Raw genomic sequence first — 7,500 nt, forward strand, 5'->3', positions numbered from 1 at the left:
TACTGGACAACTTTCAGGAGTGGCTGGATCAGTTTTGTCACTACAATGCAAATGATTGACAGTCCCATAACGACAAATGCAAAAACAGTCGAAATGAAAGAGTGTCTTCTCACCTGATTGGCTGTGTGGATGGTGTCTAGTTTGGAATAATGGACAGATTTTGCTCTTCTGGAAATAAATTGGTTCTTTTATTCACCAAAGTGGCATTAAACTGATCACAATGTATCATCAGGACATTAATCACATGATACATTTACTATTACAATATGACTTAAACTACTTCAAAGAGTTCTCATCAAAAAATCCTCCATATGCAGCGATGACATCTTTACAGATCCGTGTTATTCTAGCGGTCAGATTGTCCAGATACTCCGGTGACCTTTCACCTCACACTTCCTGTAGCGCTTGCCCTTTCACCCCACACTTCCTGTAGCGCTTGCCCTTTCACCCCACACTTCCTGTAGCGCTTGCCCTTTCACCACACACTTCCTGTAGCGCTTGCCCTTTCACCCCACACTTCCTGTAGCGCTTGACCTTTCACCCCACACTTCCTGTAGCGCTTGCCCTTTCACCCCACACTTCCTGTAGCGCTTGCCCTTTCACCCCACACTTCCTGTAGCGCTTGCCCTTTCACCACACACTTCCTGTAGCGCTTGCCCTTTCACCCCACACTTCCTGTAGTGCTTGACCTTTCACCCCACACTTCCTGTAGTGCTTGACCTTTCACACCACACTTCCTGTAGCGCTTGCTCTTTCACCACACACTTCCTGTAGCGCTTGCTCTTTCACCACACACTTCCTGTAGCGCTTGCTCTTTCACCACACACTTCCTGTAGCGCTTGCCCTTTCACCCCACACTTCCTGTAGTGCTTGACCTTTCACCCCACACTTCCTGTAGTGCTTGACCTTTCACCCCACACTTCCTGTAGTGCTTGCTCTTTCACCACACACTTCCTGTAGTGCTTGCTCTTTCACCACACACTTCCTGTAGCGCTTGCCCTTTCACCCCACACTTCCTGTAGCGCTTGCCCTTTCACCCCACACTTCCTGTAGCACTTGCCCTTTCACCCCACACTTCCTGTAACACTTGCCCTTTCACCCCACACTTCCTGTAGCACTTGCCCTTTCACCCCACACTTCCTGTAGCACTTGCCCTTTCACCCCACACTTCTTGTAGCACTTGCTCTTTCACCACACACTTCCTGTAGCACTTGCCCTTTCACCCCACACTTCCTGTAGCGCTTGACCTTTCACCCCACACTTCCTGTAGCGCTTGCCCTTTCACCCCACACTTCCTGTAGCACTTGCTCTTTCACCCCACACTTCCTGTAGCACTTGCTCTTTCACCACACACTTCCTGTAGCGCTTGTCCTTTCACACCACACTTCCTGTAGCGCTTGCCCTTTCACCACACACTTCCTGTAGCGCTTGCCCTTTCACCCCACACTTCCTGTAGCGCTTGACCTTTCACCCCACACTTCCTGTAGCACTTGCCCTTTCACCCCACACTTCCTGTAGCACTTGCCCTTTCACCCCACACTTCCTGTAGCGCTTGATCATTTCAGACCGTAACACTCTTTTCCAGTTATCTGTTGTGCAATGTCTGTGTTTCTTTGCCCACTCGAATCTTTTCTTTTTGATTTTCTGTTTCAAAAGTGTCTTTTCCTTTGCAGTTCTTCCCATAAGAGTCTTCTCTTTACTGTTGTACATGAAACTGGGGTTGAGCGGGTAGAATTCAATGAAGCTGTCAGCGGAGGACATGTGAGGCGTCTCAAACTAGAGACTCTGATGTTCCTCTTGTTTAGTTGCACATCTTCCACATCTCTTTCTGTCCTTGTTAGAGACAGTTGTGCTTTGTGTTTGAAGACTGTAGTTACACTTTTATATTAAATCTGCAGTTTTTGGGCAATTTCAAGCATCATATGTCATTCATTCCTCAAAACAATGATTGACTGATGAATTTCTAGAGAAAACTGTCCTAATATTGACCTTAAGACGTGCCAGTCTATTGCATACTGTGCAACTCAAACAAACACAATGTTGAGCTTCATTTAATGAACCAAATATGTTTCAGCTGTGTTTGATATAATGGTGATGTTCTAGTATCTAAAGATCAGTTTCTCATGATCACTCGAGGATGAGGTGTTGGACTGATGCTGCTGTTTACATCAGTAATGTCCCGAATATACTCTGTGATCAGCTGAACGCCACTTTGGTGAAATAAAGAACCAATTTCCTTCTGAAACAGCAAAATCTGCACATTATTACACACACACACACACACACACACACACACACACACACTACACTACATATACACACACACACACACACACACTACACTACATATACACACACACACTACACTACATACACACACTCACACACAGACACACACACTACACTACACACACACAGACACACACACACACACACAGACACACACACACAGACACTCATGGAAACACACACACACACACACACTCATGCAAACACACTCACACACTACACTAGACACACACACACACACACAGACACACACACAGACACTCATGGAAACACACACACACACACACACACACTCATGCAAACACACTCACACACTACACTAGACACACACACACACACACACACACACACAGACACACACACAGACACTCATGGAAACACATACACACACACACACACACACACTCATGCAAACACACTCACACACTACACTACACCACACACACACACACACTCATGCAAACACACTCACACACTACACTACACTACACACACACACACACACTCATGCAAACACACTCACACACTACACTACACTACACTACACTACACACACACACACACACACACTCATGCAAACACACTCACACACTACACTACACTACACTACACTACACACACACACACACACACACACACACACACACACTCTCACCGGATATTAAAAAGTATAATTTAAGAGTTGGTATGATCAGATAAATGCATGTAAAGTCCCGATTCTAAACTTTAAAGTGACACCTATTTATTCTTCAGCGGTTATAATTTATTATTATTAATATTATTCTGCTAATGTTATTCTCTGAGTTTCGTCCACTGTCCCGATATAAGCTCACTTCAATTAATCCTTCCATTAATACAAATATCTTTTTAATAAAATGGCGTAATTACTAAAAAACAGTTCATAGGAAGTTGTGATGCAACATGTTTGTGATACACCACACACACGTCAGAGGTTCAGCGACAGACGTGTTGATCGTTGGGACGGGTGGATTAAAGTTATTGCACTGAAAATACACACAGTCACTAGCATGTTTAAAACACACACAGTCACTAGCGTGTTTAAAACACACACAGTCACTAGCGTGTTTAAAACACACACAGTAACTAGCGTGTTTAAAACACACACAGTAACTAGCATGTTTAAAACACACACAGTAACTAACATGTTTAAAACACACACAGTCACTAGCATGTTTAAAACACACACAGTAACTAGCATGTTTAAAACACACACAGTAACTAACATGTTTAAAACACACACAGTCACTAGCATGTTTAAAACACACACAGTCACTAGCATGTTTAAAACACACACAGTAACTAGCATGTTTAAAACACACAGTCACTAGCATGTTTAAAACACACACAGTCACTAACATGTTTAAAACACACACAGTCACTAGCATGTTTAAAACACACAGAGTCACTAGCATGTTTAAAATACACACAGTCACTAGCATGTTTAAAACACACAGAGTCACTAGCATGTTTAAAACACACACAGTCACTAGCATGTTTAAAACACACAGAGTCACTAGCATGTTTAAAACACACACAGTCACTAGCATGTTTAAAACACACACAGTCACTAGCATGTTTAAAACACACAGAGTCACTAGCATGTTTAAAATACACACAGTCACTAGCATGTTTAAAATACACACAGTCACTAGCATGTTTAAAACACACACAGTAACTAGCATGTTTAAAACACACACAGTCACTAGCATGTTTAAAACACACACAGTCACTAGCATGTTTAAAATACACACAGTAACTAGCATGTTTAAAACACACACAGTAACTAGCATGTTTAAAACACACACAGTCACTAGCATGTTTAAAATACACACAGTCACTAGCATGTTTAAAACACACACAGTAACTAGCATGTTTAAAACACACACAGTCACTAGCATGTTTAAAATACACACAGTAACTAACATGTTTAAAACACACACACAGTCACTAGCATGTTTAAAACACACACAGTAACTAGCATGTTTAAAACACACAGTAACTAGCATGTTTAAAACACACAGTAACTAACATGTTTAAAACACACACAGTCACTAGCATGTTTAAAACACACACAGTCACTAGCATGTTTAAAACACACACAGTCACTAGCATGTTTAAAACACACACAGTAACTAACATGTTTAAAACACACACAGTAACTAACATGTTTAAAACACACACAGTCACTAACATGTTTAAAACACACACAGTAACTAACATGTTTAAAACACACACAGTAACTAACATGTTTAAAACACACACAGTAACTAACATGTTTAAAACACACACAGTAACTAACATGTTTAAAACACACACAGTAACTAACATGTTTAAAACACACACAGTCACTAGCATGTTTAAAACACACACAGTCACTAGCATGTTTAAAACACACACAGTCACTAGCATGTTTAAAACACACACAGTAACTAACATGTTTAAAACACACACAGTCACTAACATGTTTAAAACACACACAGTAACTAACATGTTTAAAACATACAGTAACTAACATGTTTAAAACACACACAGTCACTAGCATGTTTAAAACACACACAGTAACTAGCATGTTTAAAACACACACAGTCACTAACATGTTTAAAACACACACAGTAACTAACATGTTTAAAACACACACAGTCACTAACATGTTTAAAACACACACAGTCACTAACATGTTTAAAACACACACAGTAACTAACATGTTTAAAACACACACAGTCACTAACATGTTTAAAACACACACAGTCACTAACATGTTTAAAACACACACAGTCACTAACATGTTTAAAACACACAGTAACTAACATGTTTAAAACACACACAGTCACTAGCATGTTTAAAACACACACAGTCACTAGCATGTTTAAAACACACACAGTAACTAGCATGTTTAAAACACACAGTAACTAACATGTTTAAAACACACACAGTCACTAGCATGTTTAAAACACACAGTAACTAACATGTTTAAAACACACACAGTCACTAGCATGTTTAAAACACACACAGTAACTAACATGTTTAAAACACACAGTAACTAACATGTTTAAAACACACACAGTCACTAGCATGTTTAAAACACACACAGTCACTAGCATGTTTAAAACACACACAGTAACTAGCATGTTTAAAACACACAGTAACTAACATGTTTAAAACACACACAGTAACTAACATGTTTAAAACACACACAGTCACTAACATGTTTAAAACACACACAGTAACTAACATGTTTAAAACACACACAGTAACTAGCATGTTTAAAACACACACAGTCACTAACATGTTTAAAACACACAGTAACTAACATGTTTAAAACACACACAGTAACTAGCATGTTTAAAACACACACAGTCACTAACATGTTTAAAACACACACAGTCACTAACATGTTTAAAACACACACAGTCACTAGCATGTTTAAAACACACACAGTAACTAGCATGTTTAAAACACACACAGTCACTAGCATGTTTAAAACACACACAGTAACTAACATGTTTAAAACACACACAGTAACTAACATGTTTAAAACACACACAGTAACTAGCATGTTTAAAACACACACAGTCACTAGCATGTTTAAAACACACACAGTAACTAACATGTTTAAAACACACACAGTAACTAACATGTTTAAAACACACACAGTCAGTAGCATGTTTAAAACACACACAGTAACTAGCATGTTTAAAACACACACAGTAACTAGCATGTTTAAAACACACACAGTAACTAACATGTTTAAAACACACACAGTAACTAACATGTTTAAAACACACACAGTCACTAGCATGTTTAAAACACACACAGTAACTAACATGTTTAAAACACACAGTAACTAACATGTTTAAAACACACACAGTAACTAGCATGTTTAAAACACACACAGTAACTAGCATGTTTAAAACACACACAGTCACTAACATGTTTAAAACACACACAGTCACTAGCATGTTTAAAACACACACAGTAACTAACATGTTTAAAACACACAGTAACTAACATGTTTAAAACACACACAGTAACTAGCATGTTTAAAACACACACAGTAACTAATATGTTTAAAACACACAGTAACTAGCATGTTTAAAACACACACAGTCACTAACATGTTTAAAACACACACAGTCACTAGCATGTTTAAAACACACACAGTAACTAATATGTTTAAAACACACACAGTAACTAACATGTTTAAAACACACACAGTCACTAGCATGTTTAAAACACACACAGTAACTAATATGTTTAAAACACACACAGTAACTAGCATGTTTAAAACACACACAGTAACTAACATGTTTAAAACACACACAGTAACTAGCATGTTTAAAACACACAGTAACTAGTATGTTTAAAACACACACAGTAACTAACATGTTTAAAACACACAGTAACTAACATGTTTAAAACACACACAGTAACTAACATGTTTAAAACACACACAGTAACTAGCATGTTTAAAACACACACAGTAACTAACATGTTTAAAACACACACAGTAACTAACATGTTTAAAACACACACAGTAACTAGCATGTGGGCAGTGGTGGCTCAGCGGTTAAGGCTCTGGGTTACTGATCAGAAGGTCGTGGGTTCAAGCCCCAACACCACCAAGACACCACTGTTGGGCCCTTGAGCAAGGCCCTTGAACCTATCTGCTCCAGGGGCGCCGTATCATGGCTGACCCTGCACTCTGACCCCAGCTTAGCTGGGATATGTGAAAAATAAATAATTTCACCATGTATATGCAGAAATGTATGTATAATGTGTGACAATTGGTCAAATTAAATTAAATCAAATTAAATTAAATTAAAATGTTTAAAACACACACAGTAACTAACATGTTTAAAACACACACAGTCACTAGCATGTTTAAAACACACAGAGTCACTAGCATGTTTAAAACACACACAGTCACTAGCATCTTTAAAACACACACAGTAACTAGCATGTTTAAAACACACACAGTCACTAGCATGTTTAAAACACACACAGTAACTAGCGTGTTTAAAACACACAGAGTCACTAGCATGTTTAAAACACACACAGTCACTAGCATGTTTAAAACACACACAGTCACTAGCATGTTTAAAACACACACAGTAACTAGCATGTTTAAAACACACACAGTAACTTGCATGTTTACACACGTGACGCCGGTTCTGTGTATGTGTTAGAGAG

At 38.8% G+C, this 7,500-nt stretch overlaps 1 protein-coding gene across 1 annotated transcript in view; it reads left to right on the forward strand.

Annotated features, from left to right (window-relative positions):
• Positions 1-7,500, forward strand: part of LOC127645767 (voltage-dependent calcium channel beta subunit-associated regulatory protein-like) — a 35,797-nt gene that overhangs the window by 3,817 nt on the left and 24,480 nt on the right. The window lies entirely within an intron of this gene.

Source organism: Xyrauchen texanus, chromosome 6 (genome assembly GCF_025860055.1).
Source record: "Xyrauchen texanus isolate HMW12.3.18 chromosome 6, RBS_HiC_50CHRs, whole genome shotgun sequence".
Classification (NCBI taxonomy): Eukaryota; Metazoa; Chordata; class Actinopteri; order Cypriniformes; family Catostomidae; genus Xyrauchen; species Xyrauchen texanus.